At 47.8% G+C, this 24,751-nt stretch overlaps 24 non-coding genes and 3 pseudogenes across 24 annotated transcripts; 4 read left to right on the top strand and 23 right to left on the bottom strand.

Moving 5' to 3' along the window:
- Positions 1-392: 392 nt before the first annotated feature.
- Positions 393-556, top strand: LOC134982550 (U1 spliceosomal RNA). Its single transcript, XR_010191236.1, has one exon. It is a non-coding gene; the product is annotated as a U1 spliceosomal RNA (small nuclear RNA).
- A 152-nt stretch (positions 557-708) lies between these two features.
- Positions 709-871, top strand: LOC134982827 (U1 spliceosomal RNA). The gene has a single exon (XR_010191489.1). It is a non-coding gene; the product is annotated as a U1 spliceosomal RNA (small nuclear RNA).
- An 828-nt stretch (positions 872-1,699) lies between these two features.
- LOC134982885 (U1 spliceosomal RNA) lies at positions 1,700-1,862 on the bottom strand. Its single transcript, XR_010191516.1, has one exon. It is a non-coding gene; the product is annotated as a U1 spliceosomal RNA (small nuclear RNA).
- Positions 1,863-2,330: 468 nt separating this feature from the next.
- Positions 2,331-2,493, top strand: LOC134982773 (U1 spliceosomal RNA). The gene has a single exon (XR_010191439.1). It is a non-coding gene; the product is annotated as a U1 spliceosomal RNA (small nuclear RNA).
- Positions 2,494-3,321: 828 nt separating this feature from the next.
- Positions 3,322-3,484, bottom strand: LOC134982826 (U1 spliceosomal RNA). The gene has a single exon (XR_010191488.1). It is a non-coding gene; the product is annotated as a U1 spliceosomal RNA (small nuclear RNA).
- A 152-nt stretch (positions 3,485-3,636) lies between these two features.
- Positions 3,637-3,800, bottom strand: LOC134982538 (U1 spliceosomal RNA). Its single transcript, XR_010191225.1, has one exon. It is a non-coding gene; the product is annotated as a U1 spliceosomal RNA (small nuclear RNA).
- A 674-nt stretch (positions 3,801-4,474) lies between these two features.
- On the bottom strand, positions 4,475-4,637 carry LOC134982771 (U1 spliceosomal RNA). The gene has a single exon (XR_010191437.1). It is a non-coding gene; the product is annotated as a U1 spliceosomal RNA (small nuclear RNA).
- Positions 4,638-5,004: 367 nt separating this feature from the next.
- On the bottom strand, positions 5,005-5,168 carry LOC134982313 (U1 spliceosomal RNA). Its single transcript, XR_010191028.1, has one exon. It is a non-coding gene; the product is annotated as a U1 spliceosomal RNA (small nuclear RNA).
- Positions 5,169-5,842: 674 nt separating this feature from the next.
- Positions 5,843-6,005, bottom strand: LOC134982825 (U1 spliceosomal RNA). The gene has a single exon (XR_010191487.1). It is a non-coding gene; the product is annotated as a U1 spliceosomal RNA (small nuclear RNA).
- A 152-nt stretch (positions 6,006-6,157) lies between these two features.
- Positions 6,158-6,321, bottom strand: LOC134982544 (U1 spliceosomal RNA). The gene has a single exon (XR_010191230.1). It is a non-coding gene; the product is annotated as a U1 spliceosomal RNA (small nuclear RNA).
- A 674-nt stretch (positions 6,322-6,995) lies between these two features.
- On the bottom strand, positions 6,996-7,158 carry LOC134982745 (U1 spliceosomal RNA). The gene has a single exon (XR_010191413.1). It is a non-coding gene; the product is annotated as a U1 spliceosomal RNA (small nuclear RNA).
- Positions 7,159-7,309: 151 nt separating this feature from the next.
- Positions 7,310-7,473, bottom strand: LOC134982664 (U1 spliceosomal RNA). The gene has a single exon (XR_010191339.1). It is a non-coding gene; the product is annotated as a U1 spliceosomal RNA (small nuclear RNA).
- A 674-nt stretch (positions 7,474-8,147) lies between these two features.
- Positions 8,148-8,310, bottom strand: LOC134982897 (U1 spliceosomal RNA). The gene has a single exon (XR_010191527.1). It is a non-coding gene; the product is annotated as a U1 spliceosomal RNA (small nuclear RNA).
- A 152-nt stretch (positions 8,311-8,462) lies between these two features.
- Positions 8,463-8,626, bottom strand: LOC134982701 (U1 spliceosomal RNA). The gene has a single exon (XR_010191374.1). It is a non-coding gene; the product is annotated as a U1 spliceosomal RNA (small nuclear RNA).
- A 701-nt stretch (positions 8,627-9,327) lies between these two features.
- Positions 9,328-9,463, bottom strand: LOC134982210 (U1 spliceosomal RNA; annotated as a pseudogene).
- A 152-nt stretch (positions 9,464-9,615) lies between these two features.
- LOC134982883 (U1 spliceosomal RNA) lies at positions 9,616-9,779 on the bottom strand. Its single transcript, XR_010191515.1, has one exon. It is a non-coding gene; the product is annotated as a U1 spliceosomal RNA (small nuclear RNA).
- Positions 9,780-10,453: 674 nt separating this feature from the next.
- LOC134982800 (U1 spliceosomal RNA) lies at positions 10,454-10,616 on the bottom strand. Its single transcript, XR_010191464.1, has one exon. It is a non-coding gene; the product is annotated as a U1 spliceosomal RNA (small nuclear RNA).
- A 152-nt stretch (positions 10,617-10,768) lies between these two features.
- LOC134982594 (U1 spliceosomal RNA) lies at positions 10,769-10,932 on the bottom strand. Its single transcript, XR_010191276.1, has one exon. It is a non-coding gene; the product is annotated as a U1 spliceosomal RNA (small nuclear RNA).
- Positions 10,933-11,606: 674 nt separating this feature from the next.
- LOC134982770 (U1 spliceosomal RNA) lies at positions 11,607-11,769 on the bottom strand. Its single transcript, XR_010191436.1, has one exon. It is a non-coding gene; the product is annotated as a U1 spliceosomal RNA (small nuclear RNA).
- Positions 11,770-11,921: 152 nt separating this feature from the next.
- Positions 11,922-12,085, bottom strand: LOC134982871 (U1 spliceosomal RNA). Its single transcript, XR_010191512.1, has one exon. It is a non-coding gene; the product is annotated as a U1 spliceosomal RNA (small nuclear RNA).
- Positions 12,086-14,509: 2,424 nt separating this feature from the next.
- On the bottom strand, positions 14,510-14,673 carry LOC134982282 (U1 spliceosomal RNA). The gene has a single exon (XR_010191012.1). It is a non-coding gene; the product is annotated as a U1 spliceosomal RNA (small nuclear RNA).
- Positions 14,674-14,825: 152 nt separating this feature from the next.
- LOC134982649 (U1 spliceosomal RNA) lies at positions 14,826-14,989 on the bottom strand. Its single transcript, XR_010191325.1, has one exon. It is a non-coding gene; the product is annotated as a U1 spliceosomal RNA (small nuclear RNA).
- Positions 14,990-15,688: 699 nt separating this feature from the next.
- LOC134982242 (U1 spliceosomal RNA) lies at positions 15,689-15,823 on the bottom strand (annotated as a pseudogene).
- Positions 15,824-15,975: 152 nt separating this feature from the next.
- Positions 15,976-16,139, bottom strand: LOC134982644 (U1 spliceosomal RNA). The gene has a single exon (XR_010191320.1). It is a non-coding gene; the product is annotated as a U1 spliceosomal RNA (small nuclear RNA).
- A 671-nt stretch (positions 16,140-16,810) lies between these two features.
- LOC134982933 (U1 spliceosomal RNA) lies at positions 16,811-16,973 on the bottom strand. The gene has a single exon (XR_010191559.1). It is a non-coding gene; the product is annotated as a U1 spliceosomal RNA (small nuclear RNA).
- Positions 16,974-17,125: 152 nt separating this feature from the next.
- On the bottom strand, positions 17,126-17,289 carry LOC134982556 (U1 spliceosomal RNA). The gene has a single exon (XR_010191241.1). It is a non-coding gene; the product is annotated as a U1 spliceosomal RNA (small nuclear RNA).
- Positions 17,290-21,062: 3,773 nt separating this feature from the next.
- Positions 21,063-21,241, top strand: LOC134982321 (U1 spliceosomal RNA; annotated as a pseudogene).
- The last annotated feature ends 3,510 nt before the right edge of the window (positions 21,242-24,751 follow it).

Raw genomic sequence — 24,751 nt, 5'->3', positions numbered from 1 at the left:
CCAAAGGAGGGTGGAGGTGTTTAATGCGAACTAGGGGTCATCCAAGCACCGCAAAAGGCCGCCATGCCCTGCACGCCCCTTTTCTCTTTTCATATGCAGATGAGGGTTGAAGCCAACTTTGACCCACTGCTTGTATGACATCACCGTATGCAAATCCGTCTTCTGCAGAACTTCCCCCAGGAATGCTTGCACTAGTTGTTGCATTTGGTTTGTTGTTTGGGGGTGCTTCAGTATTAGGCAGCCTTCTGCCCTCCCATGTTCATCTGAAAATATGTGTTCTCCCTGCAGTTGTTGTCCCCAGATGAGAGTTCCCTTGTGCTGCCTCAGTTGAATCTCCTTTACTTGACAGAGATGTGCATGAGCAGCGGCCCTCCCCAGCCCTATTCCAAATCATACTTATTTTGCATAGGAGATACCATGGTCATGAAGATTGTTCTCCCAGGGTGAGGTTCATTCATTGCATTTTGGCTATGCTGACCCCTGTGATTTCCCCAAATGTGGGAAACTCAACTGCATTATTTGTGGTAGTGGGGGACTGTGTTTGTGCTTTCCTCTGGTCAGCTCTGGTAAAAGTCAGATTTCTTTGTCTCAGATTTTCCTCTTGCCTTGTTCTTCTTTCGAGAGTTCCCTTGTGCTGCCTCAGTTGGATCTCCTTCACTTGACAGAGGGGTACCCGAGCAGCGACACTCCCCAGCTCTAGCCCAACTCCTACTTACCTGCCAGGTGAGATACTATGATCATGAAGGTGCTTCTCCCAGGGCAAGGCTCACCCATTGCACTCTGGGTGTGCTGCTCCTGCGATTTCCCCAAATGTGGGAAACTTGACTGCATAATTTGTGTTTCCCCTGGTCGGCTCTCGTATAATTCAGATCTCTTTGTCTCAGGTCTCTCTCCAGCCTAGTTTGCTGTCTGTTTCCACTTCTCTTTTCTTCAGCCGCTCCCTTCTATACCCTTGTGCACTATCCTGACTTCTCCTCCCGTCTGCTTACTTTGTGCCTTCCAATGCACAATGCAAACTACAGGTAGTGCTGCAGGGCCCACACCCTTTTACTTGCCTTACAGAGCAGCTCTGGAGCTGTTACAGTGCCCAGCTGCTGCAAGAAATCAGCTTGAATGCTTCAGGGGCTGGGGCATAGCCAACATGAGCCCCACACCGAAGGAGGGTGGAGGTGTTTAATGCAAACTAGGGGTCGGTCAAGTGCCGCAAAAGGCCACCATGCCCTGCACGCCCCTTTTCTGTTTTCATATGCAGACGAGGGTTGAAGCCAACTTTGACCCACTGCTTGGATGACATCACCATATGCAAATCCATCTGCGGCAGGCCTTCCCCCAGGAATGCTTGCACTAGTTGTTGCATTTGGTTTGTTGTTTGGGGGTGCTTCAGTATTAGTCAGCCTTCTGCTCCACCCTCCTTTGGTGTGGGGCTCATGTTGGCCATGTCCCATCCCCTGAAGCATTCAAGCAGATTTCTTGCAGCAGCTGGGCACTGTAACAGCTCCAGAGCTGCTCTGTAAGGCAAGTAAAAGGGTGTGGGCCCTGCAGCACTACCTGTAGTTTGCATTGTGCATTGGAAGGCACAAAGTAAGCAGACGGGAGGAGAAGTCAGGATAGTGCACAAGGGTATAGAAGGGAGCGGCTGAAGAAAAGAGAAGTGGAAACAGACAGCAAACTAGGCTGGAGAGAGATCTGAGACAAAGAGATCTGAATTATACGAGAGCCGACCAGGGGAAACACAAATTATGCAGTCAAGTTTCCCACATTTGGGGAAATCGCAGGGGCTGCACACCCAGAGTGCAATGGGTGAGCCTTGCCCTGGGAGAAGCACCTTCATGATCATAGTATCTCACCTGGCAGGTAAGTAGGAGTTGGGCTAGAGCTGGGGAGGGTCGCTGCTCGGGCACCCCCCTGTTAAGTGAAGGAGATCCAACTGAGGCAGCACAAGGGAACTCTCAAAAGAAGAACAAGGCTAGAGGAAGATCTGAAACAAAGAAATCTGACTTTTACCAGAGCTGACCAGAAGAAAACACAAACACAGTCCCCCACTACCACAAATAAAGCAGTCGAGTTTCCCACATTTGGGGAAATCACAGGGGTCAGCATACCCAAAATGCAATGAATGAACCTCACCTCGACTGCTTTATTTGTGGTAGTGGGGGACTGTGTTTGTGTTTTCTTCTGGTCAGCTCTGGTAAAAGTCAGATTTCTTTGTTTCAGATCTTCCTCTAGCCTTGTTCTTCTTTTGAGAGTTCCCTTGTGCTGCCTCAGTTGGATCTCCTTCACTTAACAGGGGGGTGCCCGAGCAGCGACCCTCCCCAGCTCTAGCCCAACTCCTACTTACCTGCCAGGTGAGATACTATGATCATGAAGGTGCTTCTCCCAGGGCAAGGCTCACCCATTGCACTCTGGGTGTGCTGCCCCTGCGATTTCCCCAAATGTGGGAAACTTGACTGCATAATTTGTGTTTCCCCTGGTCGGCTCTCGTATAATTCAGATCTCTTTGTCTCAGATCTCTCTCCAGCCTAGTTTGCTGTCTGTTTCCACTTCTCTTTTCTTCAGCCGCTCCCTTCTATACCCTTGTGCACTATCCTGACTTCTCCTCCCGTCTGCTTACTTTGTGCCTTCCAATGCACAATGCAAACTACAGGTAGTGCTGCAGGGCCCACACCCTTTTACTTGCCTTACAGAGCAGCTCTGGAGCTGTTACAGTGCCCAGCTGCTGCAAGAAATCTGCTTGAATGCTTCAGGGGATGGGACATGGCCAACATGAGCCCCACACCAAAGGAGGGTGGAGCAGAAGGCTGACTAATACTGAAGCACCCCCAAACAACAAACCAAATGCAACAACTAGTGCAAGCATTCCTGGGGGAAGGCCTGCCGCAGATGGATTTGCATATGGTGATGTCATCCAAGCAGTGGGTCAAAGTTGGCTTCAACCCTCGTCTGCATATGAAAACAGAAAAGGGGCGTGCAGGGCATGGTGGCCTTTTGCGGCGCTTGACCGACCCCTAGTTTGCATTAAACACCTCCACCCTCCTTCGGTGTGGGGCTCATGTTGGCTATGCCCCAGCCCCTGAAGCATTCAAGCTGATTTCTTGCAGCAGCTGGGCACTGTAACAGCTCCAGAGCTGCTCTGTAAGGCAAGTAAAAGGGTGTGGGCCCTGCAGCACTACCTGTAGTTTGCATTGTGCATTGGAAGGCACAAAGTAAGCAGACGGGAGGAGAAGTCAGGATAGTGCACAAGGGTATAGAAGGGAGCGGCTGAAGAAAAGAGAAGTGGAAACAGACAGCAAACTAGGCTGGAGAGAGACCTGAGACAAAGAGATCTGAATTATACGAGAGCCGACCAGGGGAAACACAAATTATGCAGTCAAGTTTCCCACATTTGGGGAAATCGCAGGAGCAGCACACCCAGAGTGCAATGGGTGAGCCTTGCCCTGGGAGAAGCACCTTCATGATCATAGTATCTCACCTGGCAGGTAAGTAGGAGTTGGGCTAGAGCTGGGGAGTGTCGCTGCTCGGGTACCCCTCTGTCAAGTGAAGGAGATCCAACTGAGGCAGCACAAGGGAACTCTCGAAAGAAGAACAAGGCAAGAGGAAAATCTGAGACAAAGAAATCTGACTTTTACCAGAGCTGACCAGAGGAAAGCACAAACACAGTCCCCCACTACCACAAATAATGCAGTTGAGTTTCCCACATTTGGGGAAATCACAGGGGTCAGCATAGCCAAAATGCAATGAATGAACCTCACCCTGGGAGAACAATCTTCATGACCATGGTATCTCCTATGCAAAATAAGTATGATTTGGAATAGGGCTGGGGAGGGCCGCTGCTCATGCACATCTCTGTCAAGTAAAGGAGATTCAACTGAGGCAGCACAAGGGAACTCTCATCTGGGGACAACAACTGCAGGGAGAACACATATTTTCAGATGAACATGGGAGGGCAGAAGGCTGCCTAATACTGAAGCACCCCCAAACAACAAACCAAATGCAACAACTAGTGCAAGCATTCCTGGGGGAAGTTCTGCAGAAGACGGATTTGCATACGGTGATGTCATACAAGCAGTGGGTCAAAGTTGGCTTCAACCCTCATCTGCATATGAAAAGAGAAAAGGGGCGTGCAGGGCATGGCGGCCTTTTGCGGTGCTTGGATGACCCCTAGTTCGCATTAAACACCTCCACCCTCCTTTGGTGTGGGGCTCATGTTGGCCATGCCCCATCCCCTGAAGCATTCAAGCAGATTTCTTGCAGCAGCTGGGCACTGTAACAGCTCCAGAGCTGCTCTGTAAGGCAAGTAAAAGGGTGTGGGCCCTGCAGCACTACCTGTAGTTTGCATTGTGCATTGGAAGGCACAAAGTAAGCAAACGGGAGGAGAAGTCAGGATAGTGCACAAGGGTATAGAAGGGAGCGGCTGAAGAAAAGAGAAGTGGAAACAGACAGCAAACTAGGCTGGAGAGAGACCTGAGACAAAGAGATCTGAATTATACGAGAGCCGACCAGGGGAAACACAAATTATGCAGTCAAGTTTCCCACATTTGGGGAAATCGCAGGGGCAGCACACCCAGAGTGCAATGGGTGAGCCTTGCCCTGGGAGAAGCACCTTCATGATCATAGTATCTCACCTGGCAGGTAAGTAGGAGTTGGGCTAGAGCTGGGGAGGGTCTCTGCTCGGGCACCCCCCTGTCAAGTGAAGGAGATCCAACTGAGGCAGCACAAGGGAACTCTCAAAAGAAGAACAAGGCTCTGTAACAAAGAAATCTGACTTTTACCAGAGCTGACCAGAGGAAAACACAAACACAGTGCTGGGAGAAGCACCTTAATGATCATAGTATCTCACCTGGCAGGTAAGTAGGAGTTGGGCTAGAGCTGGGGAGGGTCGCTGCTCGGGTACCCCCCTGTAAAGTGAAGGAGATCCAACAAAGGCAGCACAAGGGAACTCTCGAAAGAAGAACAAGGCTAGAGGAAAATGTGAGACAAAGAAATCTGACTTTTACTAGAGCTGACCAGAGGAAAGCACAAACACAGTCCCCCACTACCACAAATAATGCAGTTGAGTTTCCCACATTTGGGGAAATCACAGGGGTCAGCATACCCAAAATGCAATGAATGAACCTCACCCTGGGAGAAAAATCTTCATGACCATGGTATCTCCTATGCAAAATAAGTATGATTTGGAATAGGGCTGGGGAGGGCCGCTGCTCATGCACATCTCTGTCAAGTAAAGGAGATTCAACTGAGGCAGCACAAGGGAACTCTCATCTGGGGACAACAACTGCAGGGAGAACATATATTTTCAGATGAACATGGGAGGGCAGAAGGCTGCCTAATACTGAAGCACCCCCAAACAACAAACCAAATGCAACAACTAGTGCAAGCATTCCTGGGGGAAGGCCTGCCGCAGATGGATTTGCATATGGTGATGTCATCCAAGCAGTGGGTCAAAGTTGGCTTCAACCCTCGTCTGCATATGAAAAGAGAAAAGGGGCGTGCAGGGCATGGTGGCCTTTTGCGGCACTTGGCTGACCCCTAGTTTGCATTAAACACCTCCACCCTCCTTTGGTGTGGGGCTCATGTTGGCTATGCCCCAGCCCCTGAAGCATTCAAGCTGATTTCTTGCAGCAGCTGGGCACTGTAACAGCTCCAGAGCTGCTCTGTAAGGCAAGTAAAAGGGTGTGGGCCCTGCAGCACTACCTGTAGTTCGCATTGTGCGTTGGAAGGCACAAAGTAAGCAGACAGGAGGAGAAGTCAGGATAGTGCGCAAGGGCATAGAAGGGAGCGGCTCAAGAAAAGAGAAGTGGAAACAGACAGCAAACTAGGCTGGAGAGAGACCTGAGACAAAGAGATCTGAATTATACGAGAGCCGACCAGGGGAAACACAAATTATGCAGTCAAGTTTCCCACATTTGGGGAAATCGCAGGAGCAGCACACCCAGAGTGCAATGGGTGAGCCTTGCCCTGGGAGAAGCACCTTCATGATCATAGTATCTCACCTGGCAGGTAAGTAGGAGTTGGGCTAGAGCTGGGGAGGATCGCTGCTCGGGTACCCCCCTGTAAACTGAAGGAGATCCAACTGAGGCAGCACAAGGGAACTCTCGAAAGAAGAACAAGGCTAGAGGAAAATCTGAGACAAAGAAATCTGACTTTTACCAGAGCTGACCAGAGGAAAGCACAAACACAGTCCCCCACTACCACAAATAATGCAGTCAAGTTTCCCACATTTGGGGAAATCACAGGGGTCAGCATACCCAAAATGCAATGAATGAACCTCACCCTGGGAGAACAATCTTCATGACCATGGTATCTCCTATGCAAAATAAGTATGATTTGGAATAGGGCTGGGGAGGGCCGCTGCTCATGCACATCTCTGTCAAGTAAAGGAGATTCAACTGAGGCAGCACAAGGGAACTCTCATCTGGGGACAACAACTGCAGGGAGAACACATATTTTCAGATGAACATGGGAGGGCAGAAGGCTGCCTAATACTGAAGCACCCCCAAACAACAAACCAAATGCAACAACTAGTGCAAGCATTCCTGGGGGAAGTTCTGCAGAAGACGGATTTGCATACGGTGATGTCATCCAAGCAGTGGGTCAAAGTTGGCTTCAACCCTCATCTGCATATGAAAAGAGAAAAGGAGCGTGCAGGGCATGGCGGCCTTTTACGGTGCTTGGATGACCCCTAGTTCGCATTAAACACCTCCACCCTCCTTTGGTGTGGGGCTCATGTTGGCCATGCCCCATCCCCTGAAGCATTCAAGCTGATTTCTTGCAGCAGCTGGGCACTGTAACATCTCCAGAGCTGCTCTGTAAGGCAAGTAAAAGGGTGTGGGCCCTGCAGCACTACCTGTAGTTTGCATTGTGCATTGGAAGGCACAAAGTAAGCAGACGGGAGGAGAAGTCAGGATAGTGCACAAGGGTATAGAAGGGAGCGGCTGAAGAAAAGAGAAGTGGAAACAGACAGCAAACTAGGTTGGAGAGAGACCTGAGACAAAGAGATCTGAATTACACGAGAGCCGACCAGGGGAAACACAAATTATGCAGTCAAGTTTCCCACATTTGGGGAAATCGCAGGGGCAGCACACCCAGAGTGCAATGGGTGAGCCTTGCCCTGGGAGAAGCACCTTCATGATCATAGTATCTCACCTGGCAGGTAAGTAGGAGTTGGGCTAGAGCTGGGGAGGGTCTCTGCTTGGGCACCCCCCTGTCAAGTGAAGGAGATCCAACTGAGGCAGCACAAGGGAACTCTCGAAAGAAGAACAAGGCTAGAGGAAGATCTGAACAAAGAAATCTGACTTTTACCAGAGCTGACCAGAGGAAAACACAAACACAGTCCCCCACTACCACAAATAAAGCAGTCGAGTTTCCCACATTTGGGGAAATCACAGGGGTCAGCATACCCATAATGCAATGAATGAACCTCACCCTGGGAGAATAATCTTCATGACCATGGTATCTCCTATGCAAAATAAGTATGATTTGGGATAGAGCTGGGGAGGGCCGCTGCTCAGGCACATCTCTGTCAAGTAAAGGAGATTCAACTGAGGCAGCACAAGGGAACTCTCATCTGGGGACAACAACTGCAGGGAGAACACATATTTTCAGATGAACATGGGAGGGCAGAAGGCTGCCTAATACTGAAGCACCCCCAAACAACAAACCAAATGCAACAACTAGTGCAAGCATTCCTGGGGGAAGTTCTGCAGAAGACGGATTTGCATACGGTGATGTCATCCAAGCAGTGGGTCAAAGTTGGCTTCAACCCTCATCTGCATATGAAAAGAGAAAAGGGGCGTGCAGGGCATGGCGGCCTTTTGCGGTGCTTGGATGACCCCTAGTTCGCATTAAACACCTCCACCCTCCTTTGGTGTGGGGCTCATGTTGGCCATGCCCCATCCCCTGAAGCATTCAAGCTGATTTCTTGCAGCAGCTGGGCACTGTAACAGCTCCAGAGCTGCTCTGTAAGGCAAGTAAAAGGGTGTGGGCCCTGCAGCACTACCTGTAGTTTGCATTGTGCATTGGAAGGCACAAAGTAAGCAGACGGGAGGAGAAGTCAGGATAGTGCACAAGGGTATAGAAGGGAGCGGCTGAAGAAAAGAGAAGTGGAAACAGACAGCAAACTAGGCTGGAGAGAGACATGAGACAAAGAGATCTGAATTATACGAGAGCCGACCAGGGGAAACACAAATTATGCAGTCAAGTTTCCCACATTTGGGGAAATCGCAGGAGCAGCACACCCAGAGTACAATGGGTGAGCCTTGCCCTGGGAGAAGCACCTTCATGATCATAGTATCTCACCTGGCAGGTAAGTAGGAGTTGGGCTAGAGCTGGGGAGGGTCGCTGCTCGGGTACCCCCCTGTAAAGTGAAGGAGATCCAACTGAGGCAGCACAAGGGAACTCTCGAAAAAAGAACAAGGCTAAAGGAAAATCTGAGACAAAGAAATCTGACTTTTACCAGAGCTGACCAGAGGAAAGCACAAACACAGTCTCCCACTACCACAAATAATGCAGTCAAGTTTCCCACATTTGGGGAAATCACAGGGGTCAGCATACCCAAAATGCAATGAATGAACCTCACCCTGGGAGAAAAATCTTCATGACCATGGTATCTCCTATGCAAAATAAGTATGATTTGGAATAGGGCTGGGGAGGGCCGCTGCTCATGCACATCTCTGTCAAGTAAAGGAGATTCAACTGAGGCAGCACAAGGGAACTCTCATCTTGGGACAACAACTGCAGGGAGAACATATATTTTCAGATGAACATGGGAGGGCAGAAGGCTGCCTAATACTGAAGCACCCCCAAACAACAAACCAAATGCAACAACTAGTGCAAGCATTCCTGGGGGAAGGCCTGCCGCAGATGGATTTGCATATGGTGATGTCATCCAAGCAGTGGGTCAAAGTTGGCTTCAACCCTCGTCTGCATATGAAAAGAGAAAAGGGGCGTGCAGGGCATGGTGGCCTTTTGCGGCGCTTGGCTGACCCCTAGTTTGCATTAAACACCTCCACCCTCCTTTGGTGTGGGGCTCATGTTGGCTATGCCCCAGCCCCTGAAGCATTCAAGCTGATTTCTTGCAGCAGCTGGGCACTGTAACAGCTCCAGAGCAGCTCTGTAAGGCAAGTAAAAGGGTGTGGGCCCTGCAGCACTACCTGTAGTTTGCATTGTGCATTGGAAGGCACAAAGTAAGCAGACGGGAGGAGAAGTCAGGATAGTGCACAAGGGTATAGAAGGGAGCGGCTGAAGAAAAGAGAAGTGGAAACAGACAGCAAACTAGGCTGGAGAGAGACCTGAGACAAAGAGATCTGAATTATACGAGAGCCGACGAGGGGAAACACAAATTATGCAGTCAAGTTTCCCACATTTGGGGAAATCGCAGGAGCAGCACACCCAGAGTGCAATGGTTGAGCCTTGCCCTGGGAGAAGCACCTTCATGATCATAGTATCTCACCTGGCAGGTAAGTAGGAGTTGGGCTAGAGCTGGGGAGGGTCGCTGCTCGGGTTCCCCCCTGTGAAGTGAAGGAGATCCAACTGAGGCAGCACCAGGGAACTCTCGAAAGAAGAACAAGGCTAGAGGAAGATCTGAGACAAAGAAATCTGACTTTTACCAGAGCTGACCAGAGGAAAGCACAAACACAGTCCCCCACTACCACAAATAATGCAGTCGAGTTTCCCACATTTGGGAAAATCACAGGGGTCAGCATACCCAGAATGCAATGAATGAACCTCACCCTGGGAGAACAATCTTCATGACCATGGTATCTCCTATGCAAAATAAGTATGATTTGGGATAGGGCTGGTGAGGGCAGCTGCTCAGGCACATCTCTGTCAAGTAAAGGAGATTCAACTGAGGCAGCACAAGTGAACTCTCATCTGGGGACAACAACTGCAGGGAGACCACATCTTTTCAGATGAACATGGGAGGGCGGAAGGCTGCCTAATACTGAAGCACCATCAAATATCAAACCATATGCAACAACTAGTACAAGCACTCCTGTGGGAAGGTCTGCAGCAGACGGATTTGCATACGGTGATGTTATCCAAGCAGTGGGCCAAAGTTGACTGGAACCCTCATCTGCATATGAAAAGAGAAAAGGGGCATGCAGGGCATGGCGGCCTTTTGCAGTGCTTGGATGACCCCTAGTTCGCATTAAACACCTCCCCCCTCCTTTGGTGTGGGGCTCATGTTGGCCATGCCCCATCCCCTGAAGCATTCAAGCTGATTTCTTACAGCAGCTGGGCACTGTAACAGCTCCAGAGCTGCTCTGTAAGGCAAGTAAAAGGGTGTGGGCCCTGCAGCACTACCTGTAGTTTGCATTGTGCATTGGAAGGCACAAAGTAAGCAGACGGGAGGAGAAGTCAGGATAGTGCACAAGGGTATAGAAGGGAGCGGCTGAAGAAAAGAGAAGTGGAAACAGACAGCAAACTAGGCTGGAGAGAGACCTGAGACAAATAGATCTGAATTATACGAGAGCCGACCAGGGGAAACACAAATTATGCAGTCAAGTTTCCCACATTTGGGGAAATCGCAGGGGCAGCACACCCAGAGTGCAATGGGTGAGCCTTGCCCTGGGAGAAGCACCTTCATGATCATAGTATCTCACCTGGCAGGTAAGTAGGAGTTGGGCTAGAGCTGGGGAGGGTCGCTGCTCGGGTACCCCCCTGTCAAGTGAAGGAGATCCAACTGAGGCAGCACAATGGAACTCTCGAAAGAAGAACAAGGCTAGAGGAAAATCTGAGACAAAGAAATCTGACTTTTACCAGAGCTGACCAGAGGAAAGCACAAAAACAGTCCCCCACTACCACAAATAATGCAGTCAAGTTTCCCACATTTGGGGAAATCACAGGGGTCAGCATACCCAAAATGCAATGAATGAACCTCACCCTGGGAGAACAATCTTCATGACCATGGTATCTCCTATGCAAAATAAGTATGATTTGGAATAGGGCTGGGGAGGGCCGCTGCTCATGCACATCTCTGTCAAGTAAAGGAGATTCAACTGAGGCAGCACAAGGGAACTCTCATCTGGGGACAACAACTGCAGGGAGAACACATATTTTCAGATGAACATGGGAGGGCAGAAGGCTGCCTAATACTGAAGCACCCCCAAACAACAAACCAAATGCAACAACTAGTGCAAGCATTCCTGGGGGAAGTTCTGCAGAAGACGGATTTGCATACGGTGATGTCATCCAAGCAGTGGGTCAAAGTTGGCTTCAACCCTCATCTGCATATGAAAAGAGAAAAGGGGCGTGCAGGGCATGGCGGCCTTTTGCGGTGCTTGGATGACCCCTAGTTCGCATTAAACACCTCCACCCTCCTTTGGTGTGGGGCTCATGTTGGCCATGCCCCATCCCCTGAAGCATTCAAGCTGATTTCTTGCAGCAGCTGGGCACTGTAACAGCTCCAGAGCTGCTCTGTAAGGCAAGTAAAAGGGTGTGGGCCCTGCAGCACTACCTGTAGTTTGCATTGTGCATTGGAAGGCACAAAGTAAGCAGACGGGAGGAGAAGTCAGGATAGTGCACAAGGGTATAGAAGGGAGCGGTTGAAGAAAAGAGAAGTGGAAACAGACAGCAAACTAGGCTGGAGAGAGACCTGAGACAAAGAGATCTGAATTATACGAGAGCCGACCAGGGGAAACACAAATTATGCAGTCAAGTTTCCCACATTTGGGGAAATCGCAGGGGCAGCACACCCAGAGTGCAATGGGTGAGCCTTGCCCTGGGAGAAGCACCTTCATGATCATAGTATCTCACCTGGCAGGTAAGTAGGAGTTGGGCTAGAGCTGGGGAGGGTCGCTGTTCGGGCACCCCCCTGTCAAGTAAAAGAGATCCAACTGAGGCAGCACAAGGGAACTCTCGAAAGAAGAACAAGGCTAGAGGAAGATCTGAGACAAAGAAATCTGACTTTTACCAGAGCTGACCAGAGGAAAGCACAAACACAGTCCCCCACTACCACAAATAATGCAGTCGAGTTTCCCACATTTGGGAAAATCACAGGGGTCAGCATACCCAGAATGCAATGAATGAACCTCACCCTGGGAGAACAATCTTCATGACCATGGTATCTCCTATGCAAAATAAGTATGATTTGGGATAGGGCTGGTGAGGGCCGCTGCTCAGGCACATCTCTGTCAAGTAAAGGAGATTCAACTGAGGCAGCACAAGGGAACTCTCATCTGGGGACAACAACTGCAGGGAGACCACATCTTTTCAGATGAACATGGGAGGGCGGAAGGCTGCCTAATACTGAAGCACCATCAAATATCAAACCATATGCAACAACTAGTACAAGCACTCCTTGGGGAAGGTCTGCAGCAGACGGATTTGCATACGGTGATGTTATCCAAGCAGTGGGCCAAAGTTGACTGGAACCCTCATCTGCATATGAAAAGAGAAAAGGGGCATGCAGGGCATGGCGGCCTTTTGCAGTGCTTGGATGACCCCTAGTTCGCATTAAACACCCCCACCCTCCTTTGGTGTGGGGCTCATGTTGGCCATGCCCCATCCCCTGAAGCATTCAAGCTGATTTCTTGCAGCAGCTGGGCACTGTAACAGCTCCAGAGCTGTTCTGTAAGGCAAGTAAAAGGGTGTGGGCCCTGCAGCACCACCTGTTGTTCGCATTGTGCGTTGGAAGGCACAAATTAAGCAGACGGGAGGAGAAGTCAGGATAGTGCGCAAGGGCATACATTTCTCTTAGTCCGGGGGCAAGGCTTCAAAATGGGGTCTGCAACGGAGGAGACACAGGGGGCGTGGTCACAGCAGCTTTTCTCTACAGCCTGCACCAGCAGGAGCCTACACCATTTTTTATGATCACGCTGAACTGCAGTGCGACTGCAATTACAGCATGGTCAAGAAGGGAGGCGTCATGCTGGGTGGCCATGCCCTGTCACTGTGCAGGAGCCAGCACAGCTCACACACTAGTCCCCGGGTGCAGCCCCCAACCCCCGGGACACCCGGAGCAACAAAATGTAGATTCAGGCCACCAGGCCACGCCCCTACCTATGAAACCATGCCTCCTTTTTACCATTGCGCTGTTTATCTGCGCGCACTGCATTACAATCTCCCTCGCCACCTTTCTGGGTGTCACCAGTGATAGTGACACCTCTGCCATGCTTGTAGCAGCTGGTCCTAAGATCTACGCCTCAAACCCTGAGTGTTTGCCCTTGTGACTTGTTGATCATCATAGCGAAGCAGATGCTTACAGAAAACTGCAGGGGCTTAGATTGAAAATAAAAAAATTGATGGGTATAAGGTAGAGAGGAGCGGGTTCGGTTCTCCGAGAACCGAATTCCCCACGAACTCCACGTGGTTTACACTGGTCCGAGGCAGGCTCGGTTGTTCCCGCCTGACTCGGAAAACCTGAACAAGGGAAAATGTCATCATCCCGCTGTCGGATTCTTGCGAGATTCGGATTCCATATAAAGAGCTGCGCGTTGCTGCCATTTTTACTCGTGCATTGAAGAGAGAGCGGAGAGGACGTGGCTATGTTCTCTCAGTGGAAATCTCAATATCAGTGCTCAGTATCAGTGGTTACTTATTGCTGCTCAGTAATACTAGTAGTGTGTCTCTCCTGCTCAGTGTCAGTTCTCAGTAGTATCCTCATCAGTGCTCAGTATCACTGCTCATTGTCTTGTGCTGCATTGTGGTGCTCAGCATACTACAGTACATTACTAATAGTCCAGTGCTGCATCTTGCTGCTCAGTGTCAGTTCTAGTATCCTCATCAGTGCTCACTATCACTGCTCATTGCATTGTGGTGTTCTGTATACTACAGTAACATAGTAATATAGTATATATAGAGGAGCGGGTTCGGTTCTCCGAGAACCGAATTCCCGACGAACTCCACGTGGTTTACACTGGTCCGTGGCAGGCTCGGTTGTTCCCGCCTGACTCGGAAAACCTGAACAAGGGAAAATGTCATCATCCCGCTGTCGGATTCTCGCGAGATTCGGATTCCATATAAAGAGCTGCGCGTTGCCGCCATTTTTACTCGTGCATTGAAGAGAGAGCGGAGAGGACGTGGCTATGTTCTCTCAGTGGAAATCTCAATATCAGTGCCCAGTATCAGTGGTTACTTATTGCTGCTCAGTAATACTAGTAGTGTGTCTCTCCTGCTCAGTGTCAGTTCTCAGTAGTATCCTCATCAGTGCTCAGTATCACTGCTCATTGTCTTGTGCTGCATTGTGGTGCTCAGCATACAACAGTACATTACTAATAGTCCAGTGCTGCATCTTGCTGCTCATGTTGGCTATGCCCCAGCCCCTGAAGCATTCAAGCTGATTTCTTGCAGCAGCTGGGCACTGTAACAGCTCCAGAGCTGCTCTGTAAGGCAAGTAAAAGGGTGTTGGCCCTGCAGCACTACCTGTAGTTTGCATTGTGCGTTGGAAGGCACAAAGTAAGCAGACAGGAGAAGTCAGGAGAGTGCACAAGGGCATAGAAGGCAGGGGCTCAAGAAAAGAGAAGTGGAAACAGACAGCAAACTAGGCTGGAGAGAGACCTGAGACAAAGAGATCTGAATTATACGAGTAGCCGACCAGAGGAAACACAAATTATGCAGTCAAGTGTCCCACATTTGGGGAAATCGTAGGAGCAGCACACCCAGAGTGCAATGGGTGAGCCTTGCCCTGGTAGAAGCACCTTCCTGATCATAGTATCTCACTTGGCAGGTAAGTAGGAGTTGGGCTTGAGCTGGGGAGGGTCGCTGCTCGGGCACCCCCCTGTCAAGTGAAGGAGATCCAACTGAGGCAGCACAAGGAAACTCTCAAAAAAAGAACAAGGCTAGAGGAAGATCTGAGACAAAGAAATCTGACTTTTACCAGAGCTGACCAGAGGAAAGCACAAACACAGTCCCCCACTACCACAAATAATGCAGTCGAGTTTCCCACATTTGGGGAAATCACAGGGGTCAGCATACCCAGAATGCAATGAATGAACCTCACCCTGGGAGAACAATCTTCATGACCATGGTATCTCCTATGCAAAATAAGTATGATTTGGGATAGGGCTGGGGAGGGCCGCTGCTCAGGCACATCTCTTTCAAGTAAAGGAGATTCAACTGAGGCAGCACAAGGGAACTCTCATCTGGGGACAACAACTGCAGGGAGAACACATATTTTCAGATGAACATGGGAGAGCTGAAGGCTGCCTAATACTGAAGCACCCCAAACAACAAACCAAATGCAACAACTAGTACAAGCATTCCTGGGGGAAGGTCTGCAGAAGACGGATTTGCATACGGTGATGTCATCCAAGCAGTGGGCCAAAGTTGGCTGGAACCATCATCTGCATATGAAAAGAGAAAAGGGGTATGCAGGGCATGGCGGCCTTTTGCGGCGCTTGGATGACCCTTAGTTCGCATTAAACACCTCCACCCTCCGTCGGTGTGGGGCTCATGTTGGCTATGCCCCAGCCCCTGAAGCATTCAAGCTGATTTCTTGCAGCAGCTGGGCACTGTAACAGCTCCAGAGCTGCTCTGAAAGGCAAGTAAAAGGGTGTGGGCCCTGCAGCACTACCTGTAGTTTGCATTGTGCGTTGGAAGGCACAAAGTAAGCAGACAGGAGAAGTCAGGAGAGTGCACAAGGGCATAGAAGGCAGCGGCTCAAGAAAAGAGAAGTGGAAACAGACAGCAAACTAGGCTGGAGAGAGACCTGAGACAAAGAGATCTGAATTATACGAGTAGCCGACTAGAGGATACACAAATTATGCAGTCAAGTGTCCCACATTTGGGGAAATCGTAGGAGCAGCACACCCAGAGTGCAATGGGTGAGCCTTGCCCTGGGAGAAGCACCTTCCTGATCATAGTATCTCACCTGGCAGGTAAGTAGGAGTTGGGCTAGAGATGGGGAGGGTCGCTGCTCGGGCACCCCCCTGTCAAGTGAAGGAGATCCAACTGAGGCAGCACAAGGAAACTCTCGAAAAAAGAACAAGGCTAGAGGAAGATCTGAGACAAAGAAATCTGTCTTTTACCAGAGCTGACCAGAGGAAAGCACAAACACAGTCCCCCACTACCACAATTAATGCAGTCGAGTTTCCCACATTTGGGGAAATCACAGGGGTCAGCATACCCAGAATGCAATGAATGAACCTCACCCTGGGAGAACAATCTTCATGACCATGGAAACTCCTATGCAAAATAAGTATGATTTGGGATAGGGCTGGGGAGGGCCGCTGCTCAGGCACATCTCTGTCAAGTAAAGGAGATTCAACTGAGGCAGCACAAGGGAACTCTCATCTGGGGACAACAACTGCAGGGAGAACACATATTTTCAGATGAACATGGGAGGGCAGAAGGCTGCCTAATACTGAAGCACCCCCAAACAACAAACCAAATGTAACAACTAGTAAAAGCATTCCTGGGAGAAGGTCTGCAGAAGACGGATTTGCATACGGTGATGTCATCCAAGCAGTGGGCCAAAGTTGGCTGGAACCCTCATCTGCATATGAAAAGAGAAAAGGGTTATGCAGGGCATGGCGGCCTTTTGCGGTGCTTGGATGACCCCTAGTTCGCATTAAATACCTCCACCCTCCTTCGGTGTGGGGCTCATGTTGGCTATGCCCCAGCCCCTGAAGCATTCAAGCTGATTTCTTGCAGCAGCTGGGCACTGTAACAGCTCCAGAGCTGCTCTGTACGGCAAGTAAAAGGGTGTGGGCCCTGCAGCACTACCTGTAGTTCGCATTGTGCGTTGGAAGGCACAAAGTAAGCAGACGGGAGAAGTCAGGATAGTGCGCAAGGGCATAGAAGGGAGCGGCTCAAGAAAACAGAAGTGGAAACAGACAGCAAACTAGGCTGGAGAGAGACCTGAGACAAAGAGATCTGAATTATACGAGAGCCGACCAGGGGAAACACAAATTATGCAGTCAAGTTTCCCACATTTGGGGAAATCGCAGGAGCAGCACACCCAGAGTGCAATGGGTGAGCCTTGCCCTGGGAGAAGCACCTTCATGATCATAGTATCTCACCTGGCAGGTATGTAGGAGTTGGGCTAGAGCTGGGGAGGGTCGCTGCTCGGGTACCCCCCTGTCAAGTGAAGGAGATCAAACTGAGGCAGCACAATGGAACTCTCGAAAGAAGAACAAGGCTAGAGGAAGATCTGAGACAAAGAAATCTGACTTTTACCAGAGCTGACCAGAGGAAAACACAAACACAGTCCCCCACTACCACAAATAATGCAGTTGAGTTTCCCACATTTGGGGAAATCACAGGGGTCAGCATACCCAGAATGCAATGAATGAACCTCACCCTGGGAGAACAATCTTTATGACCATGGTATCTCCTATGCAAAATAAGTATGATTTGAGATAGGGCTGGGGAGGGCCGCTGCTCAGGCACATCTCTGTCAAGTAAAGGAGATTCAACTGAGGCAGCACAAGGGAACTCTCATCTGGGGACAACAACTGCCGGGAGAACACATATTTTCAGATGAACATGGGAGGGCAGAAGGCTGCCTAATACTGAAGCACGCCCAAACAACAAACCAAATGCAACAACTAGTACAAGCATTCCTGGGAGAAGGTCTGCAGAAGACGGATTTGCATACGGTGATGTCATCCAAGCAGTGGGCCAAAGTTGGCTGGAACCCTCATCTGCATATGTTGAAGATACAATTTGTGAATTGCATTTAACACTATCTCCCTTTCCTGGGGAGAAGATGGTAGGGCCGATTTGAAAAACCGGCGAGGAGGCACCTCTTCGAATTTCAGCTTGTAACCCTGAGAAACAATTTCTATTGCCTAGGGATCCACCTGCGAATGAACCCAGATGTGGCTGAAAACTCGAAGACGTGCCCCCAACTGGGCGGACTCCTTTAGCGGAGCCCCAGCGTCATGCGGTGGATTTTGTAGAGGCCGGGGAGGACTTCTGTTCCTGGGAACTAGCTGTGTTGTGCAGCTTCTTCCCTCTGCCCTTACCTCTGGCAAGAAAGGACGCACCTCGTACTTTCTTGTTTCTCTGTGATCGAAAGGACTGCATTTGATAATGTGGTGCTTTCTTAGGCTGTGAGGGAATATAAGGCAAAAAATTTGATTTACCAGCTGTAGCTGTGGAGACTAGGTCCGAGAGACCTTCCCCAAACAATTCCTCACCCCTGTAAGGTAAAACCTCCATATGCCTTTTTGAGTCGGCATCACCTGTCCATTGCCGGGTCCATAGGACTCGTCTAGCAGAAATCGACATAGCGTTTATTCTAGAACCCAGTAGACTAATGTCACTTTGAGCATCTCTCATATATAGGACAGCATCTTTTATATGCCCTATGGTCAATAACATAGCATCCTTATCTAGGGTCTCAATCTCTGCTGATAAGGTATCTGTCCATGCTGCCACCGCGCTACAACCCCGGCCGACGCAATTGCCGGTCTGAGTAAGGTACCAGAATGTGTGTAAATGGACTTTAGGGTAACCTCCTGCTTGCGGTCAGCAGGGTCCCTGATGGTAGCCGTATCCTGGGATGGCAGCGCTACCTTTTTGGATAAGCGTGTCAATGCTTTATCCACCCTAGGGGAGGATTCCCACCGTATCCTGTCCATTGGCGGGAAAGGATACGCCATAAGAATCCTTTTGGGAATCTGCAGCTTTTTGTCTGGAGATTCCCAAGCTTTTTCACATAATTCGTTCAACTCATGTGAGGGGGGAAAGGTTATCTCAGGTTTCTTTCCCTTATACATGTGTACCCTCGTGTCAGGGACAGGGGACTCTGTGATGTGCAAAACATCTTTTATTGCAATAATCATATATCGAATACATTTAGCCAATTTTGGCTGTAACTTTGCATCATCGTAGTCGACACTGGAGTCAGAATCTGTGTCGGTATCTGTGTCAACTATTTGGGATAGTGGGCGCTTTTGAGACCCCGAAGGTCCCTGCGACATAGGGACAGGCATGGGTTGACTCCCTGACTGTTCCCTAGCTTCAGCTTTGTCTAATCTCTTGTGTAATAAGTTTACATTAGCACTTAAAACATTCCACATATCCATCCAGTCAGGTGTCGGCGTTGTCGATGGAGACACCACATTAATTTGCTCCTGCTCCTCTCTAGGAGAGCCTTCTACCTCAGACATGTCGACACACGTGTACCGACACACCATACACTCAGGGAATCCTCTTATCTGAGGACAGTTCCCCAACAAGGCCCTTTGGAGAGACAGAGAGAGAGAGTATGCCAGCACACACCCCAGCGCTATATGACCCAGGAAAAAAACACAATAATTTTATGTTTACCCAGTAGCGCTGTATTTCCATATATATATGCGCCTAATTATGTGCCCCCCTCTTCTTTAAGACCCTCTTTCTACCGTGGTATAAGCAGGGGAGAGTCCGTGGAGCTTCCCCTCAGCGGTGCTGTGGAGAAAATGGCGCTGGTGAGTGCTGAGGGAGAAGCCCCACCCCCTCAGCGACGGGCTTCTGTCCCGCTCAAATATAGTAAAAAAATGGCGGGGGCTCTTATATATATATATACAGTGCCTAGCTGCATATATATTTATTTTGCCAAAGAGAGGTCTATATTGCTGCCCAGGGCGTCCCCCCTGCGCCCTTCACCCTTACACTGACTGCCGTGTGTGAGGTGTATTGGAGCAATGGAGCACAGCTTTACTGCTGTGCGTTACCTCAGTGAAGATCATGAAGTCTTCCGCCGCCTCTGAAGTCTTCTTTTCTTCTCATACTCACCCGGCTTCTATCTTCCGGCTCTGCGAGGGGGACGGCGGCGCGGCTCTGGGACGGACGGCGAGGGTGAGACCTGCGTACCGATCCCTCTGGAGCTAATGCTGTACAGTAGCCTAAGAAGCAGAGCCTATCAACTCACAGAAGTAGGTGTGCATCTCTCCCCTCCGCCCCTCGATGCAGGGAGTCTGTTGCCAGCAGGCTCCCTGAAAATAAAAAAATCTAACAAATATACTTTCTGTCAGGAAACTCAGGAGAGCTCCCTGAAAAGCACCCAGTCTCCTCTGGGCACAGTAGTAAACTGAGGTCTGGAGGAGGGGCATAGAGGGAGGAGCCAGTGCACACCCAGATCTAAAGTCTTTCTTAAAGTGCCCATGTCTCCTGCGGAGCCCGTCTATCCCCCATGGTCCTTACGGAGTCCCCAGCATCCTCTAGGACGTAAGAGAAAAATTATGCTGGCAGAAAAATCCAATTGAGTGATTAAACAGCTCCAGAGCTGCTCTGTAAGGCAAGTAAAAGGGTGTGGGCCCTACAGCACTACCTGTAGTTTGCATTGTGCATTGGAAGCCTAGTTTGCTGTCTGTTTCCACTTCTTTTTTCTTGAGCCCCTCCCGTCTATACCCTTGTGCACTATCCTGACTTCTCCTCCCGTCTGCTTACTTTGTGCCTTCCAATGCACAATGCAAACTACAGGTAGTGCTGCAGGGCCCACACCCTTTTACTTGCCTTACAGAGCAGCTCTTGAGCTGTTACAGTGCCCAGCTGCTGCAAGAAATCAGCGTGAATGCTTCAGGGGCTGGGGCATGGCCAACATGAGCCCCACACCGAAGGAGGGTGGGGGTGTTTAATGCGAACTAGGGGTCTCGCACAATGCGAACTACAGGTAGTGCTGCAGGGCCCACACCCTTTTACTTGCCTTACAGAGCAGCTCTGGAGCTGTTACAGTGCCCAGCTGCTGCAAGAAATCAGCTTGAATCCTTCAGGGGCTGGGGCATAGCCAACATGAGCCCCACACCGACGGAGGGTGGAGGTGTTTAATGCGAACTAGGGGTCATCCAAGTGCCGCAAAAGGCCGCCATGCCCTGCACACCCCTTCTCTCTTTTCATATGCAGACGAGGGTTGAAGCCAACTTTGACCCACTGCTTGGATGACATCGCCATATGCAAATCCATCTGCTGCTGGCCTTCCCCCAGGAATGCTTGCACTAGTTGTTGCATTTGGTTTGTTGTTTGGGGGTGCTTCAGTATTAGGCAGCCTTCTGCCCTCCCATGTTCATCTGAAAATATGTGTTCTCCCTGCAGTTGTTGTCCCCAGATGAGAGTTCCCTTGTGCTGCCTCAGTTGAATCTCCTTTACTTGACAGAGATGTGCCTGAGCAGCGGCCCTCCCCAGCCCTATCCCAAATCATACTTATTTTGCATAGGAGATACCATGGTCATGAAGACTGTTCTCCCAGGGTGCGGTTCATTCATTGCATTCTTGGTATGCTGACCTCTGTGATTTCCCCAAATGTGGGAAACTCGACTGCATTATTTAATGCGAACTAGGGGTCATCCAAGCACCGCAAAAGGCCGCCATGCCCTGCATACCCCTTTTCTCTTTTCATAAGCAGACGAGGTTTGAAGCCAACTTTGACCCAATGCTTGGATGACATCACTTGCTGCCTTTCCAATGAAGCAAGTTTAATTTAATAATAGGTGAAAAACCATCCCTACAAAGGTGTTAATCAGATACTTGGCTTTGTGGACACTTTTCAGAGCACAAATTTGTTAGCATAAAAATAAAGCCAGAAAATGAAGAGCTGTTTAATCACTCAATTGGATTTTTCTGCCAGCATATTTCTTTTTCTCTGCAACCCACTGCTAAATTGTGCTTCCTAGCTGTTTTTATAAAATCACTGAATCAAATCTAACTCTGATTACATCAGAGAAGGCCTGGTACCCTACACCATAACAGGGGGTTTGAAATTTTGACTTGTCTACTTAAAGATCACCAAAATCTGATAACAAGGTCAATTAAGTCCCTGGGTGGGATTGAACCACCAACCTTTTGGTTAATAGCCTTACACACTAACTGATTGCGCCACAGCGACACTTTGCAAAAGTACATACTGACAAAGGCTAATAAGCATTCATCTAGAACGATTCCTAGAAACATTTTAAAAAGTCAATAATGTGGAGAGTTTTTGTAAGATGTTTCTTCCATCAACCAATGAAGAAACACATTGGTACATTCCCATGATGAGTGAGTGCTTCAGGATCTTTTGCACTTACATGTGCAGCAGAGTACTGTAATGGAAGCATGCTGGGTCCATAACCCAGAGGTAGGCATATTGAAACTATCCTCTGCTATATGCATTTTTTTTTGTTAATTAAAGTAATCCAAAACTGGGATTGATATTTTTGCTCTTTTATTTTTACTTAAAGTACAATAACTTTTACCATTTTAATTTGTTTTAATAGTATATTGACAGTATTGTTTTCTTTCAAAAATCCAATTAATTTTCTTTACCCGATTATTAAAATGGTAATTGACAAAAACAAACTACATTGTCACCAGAAGAGCAATACAAAATGTACAAGTGATATATTAAAATCATCTTTCCAGCTTGAATTTCAATGATGCATTGGGGCAACGAATTTGTGAGAAACATCTTCACCCTTAAATAAAGATTTTCTTAATTCCTTACCTGTGTGCTAATTAGATATCACCTTGTTTTCACATTAAACAGACTTCCACATGAGAAAACAGCAAAGATGCAGTGGCGTTAATGTTTCCTGGTGTCAACCTGTATTATTTCCGTAGATATTGAAATGAGGATGCATCTTGCTGCCTTTCCAATGAAGCAAGTTTAATTTAGTAATAGGTGAAAAACCATCCCTACAAAGATGTTAATCAGATACTTGGCTTTGTGGACACTTTTCAGAGAACAAATTTGTAATCATAAAAATAAAGCCAGAAAATGAAGAGCTGTTTAATCACTCAATTGGATTTTTCTGCCAGCATTTTTCTTTTTCTCTGCAACCCACTGCTAAATTGTGCTTCCTAGCTGTTTTTTTATAAAATCACTTAATCAAATCTAACTCTGATTACATCAGAGAAGGCCAGGTACCCTATACCATAAGAGGGGGTTTGCAATTTTGACTTGTCTACTTAAATATCACCAAAATGTGATCACAAGGTCAATTACGTCCCTGGGTGGGATTGAACCACCAACCTTTTGATAAATAGCTGAACACACTAACCGATTGCGCCACAGAGACACTTTGCAAAAAGCACATACTGACAAAGACTAATAAGCATTCATCTAGAACGTTTCCTAGAAAAACTTTAAAAAGTCAATAATCTGGAGAGTTTTTGTAAGATGTTTCTTCCAGCAACCAATGAAGAAACACATTAGTACTTTCGCATGATGAGTGAGTGCTTCAGGATCTCTTGCACTTACATGTGCAGCAGAGTACTGCAATGGAAGCATGCTGGGCCCATAACCCAGAGGTAGGCAGATTGAAACTATCCTTTGCTATATGAATTTTTTTTTTTGTTCATTAAAGTAATCCAAAACTGGGATTGATATTTTAGCTTTTATTTTTACTTAAAGTACAATAACTTTTACCATTTTAATTTGTTTTAATAGTATATTGACAGTATTGTTTTCTTTCAAAAATCCACTTAATTTTCTTTACCCTATTATTAAAATGGTAATTGACAAAAACAAACTACATTGTCACCATAAGAGCAATACAAAATGTACAAGTGATATATTAAAATCATCTTTCCAGCTTGAATTTCAATGATGCATTGGGGCAACGATTTTGTGAGAAACATCTTCACCCTTAAATAAAGATTTTCTTAATTCCTTACCTGTGTGCTAATTAGATATCACCTTGTTTTCACATTAAACAGACTTCCACATGAGAAAGCAGCAAGGATGCAGTGGCGTTAATGTTTCCTGGTGTCAACCTGTATTATTTCAGTAGATATTGAAATGAGGATGCATCTTGCTGCCTTTCCAATGAAGCAAGTTTAATTTAGTAATAGGTGAAAAACCATCCCTACAAATATGTTAATCAGATACTTGGCTTTGTGGACACTTTTCAGAGAACAAATTAGTTAGCATAAAAATAAAGCCAGAAAATGAAGAGCTGTTTAATCACTCAATTGGATTTTTCTGCCAGCATATTTCTTTTTCTCTGCAACCCACTGCCAAATTGTGCTTCCTAGCTGTTTTTATAAAATCACTGAATCAAATCTAACTCTGATTACATCAGAGAAGGCCAGGTACCCTACACCATAACAGGGGGTTTGAAATTTTGACTTGTCTACTTAAAGATCACCAAAATCTGATAACAAGGTCAATTAAATCCCTGGGTGGGATTAAACAACCAACCTTTTGGTTAATAGCCTTACACACTAACTGATTGCGCCACAGCTACACTTAGCAAAAGTACATACTGACAAAGGCTAATAAGCATTCATCTAGAACAATTCCTAGAAACATTTTAAAAAGTCAATAATGTGGAGAGTTTTTGTAAGATGTTTCTTCCATCAACCAATGAAGAAACACATTGGTACTTTCCCATGATAAGTGAGTGCTTCAGGACCTCTTGCACTTACATGTGCAGCAGAGTACTGTAATGGAAGCATGCTGGGTCCATAACCCAGAGGTAGGCAGATTGAAACTATCCTCTGCTATATGCATTTTTTTTTGTTAATTAAAGAAATCCAAAACTGGGATTGATATTTTTGCTCTTTTATTTTTACTTAAAGTACAATAACTTTTACCATTTTAATTTGTTTTAATAGTATATTGACAGTATTGTTTTCTTTCAAAAATCCACTTAATTTTCTTTACCCGATTATTAAAATGGTAATTGACAAAAACAAACTACATTGTCACCAGAAGAGCAATACAAAATGTACAAGTGATATATTAAAATCATCTTTCCAGCTTGAATTTCAACGATGCATTGGGGCAACGATTTTGTGAGAAACATCTTCACCCTTAAATAAAGATTTTCTTAATTCCTTACCTGTGTGCTAATTAGATATCACCTTGTTTTCACATTAAACAGACTTCCACATGCGAAAGCAGCAA

This window comes from Pseudophryne corroboree (assembly GCF_028390025.1).
Source record: "Pseudophryne corroboree isolate aPseCor3 chromosome 12 unlocalized genomic scaffold, aPseCor3.hap2 SUPER_12_unloc_1, whole genome shotgun sequence".
Taxonomy (NCBI): Eukaryota; Metazoa; Chordata; class Amphibia; order Anura; family Myobatrachidae; genus Pseudophryne; species Pseudophryne corroboree.
Note: the sequence above shows the minus strand (reverse complement) of the source record. Positions and strands in the feature narration are given on the sequence as shown.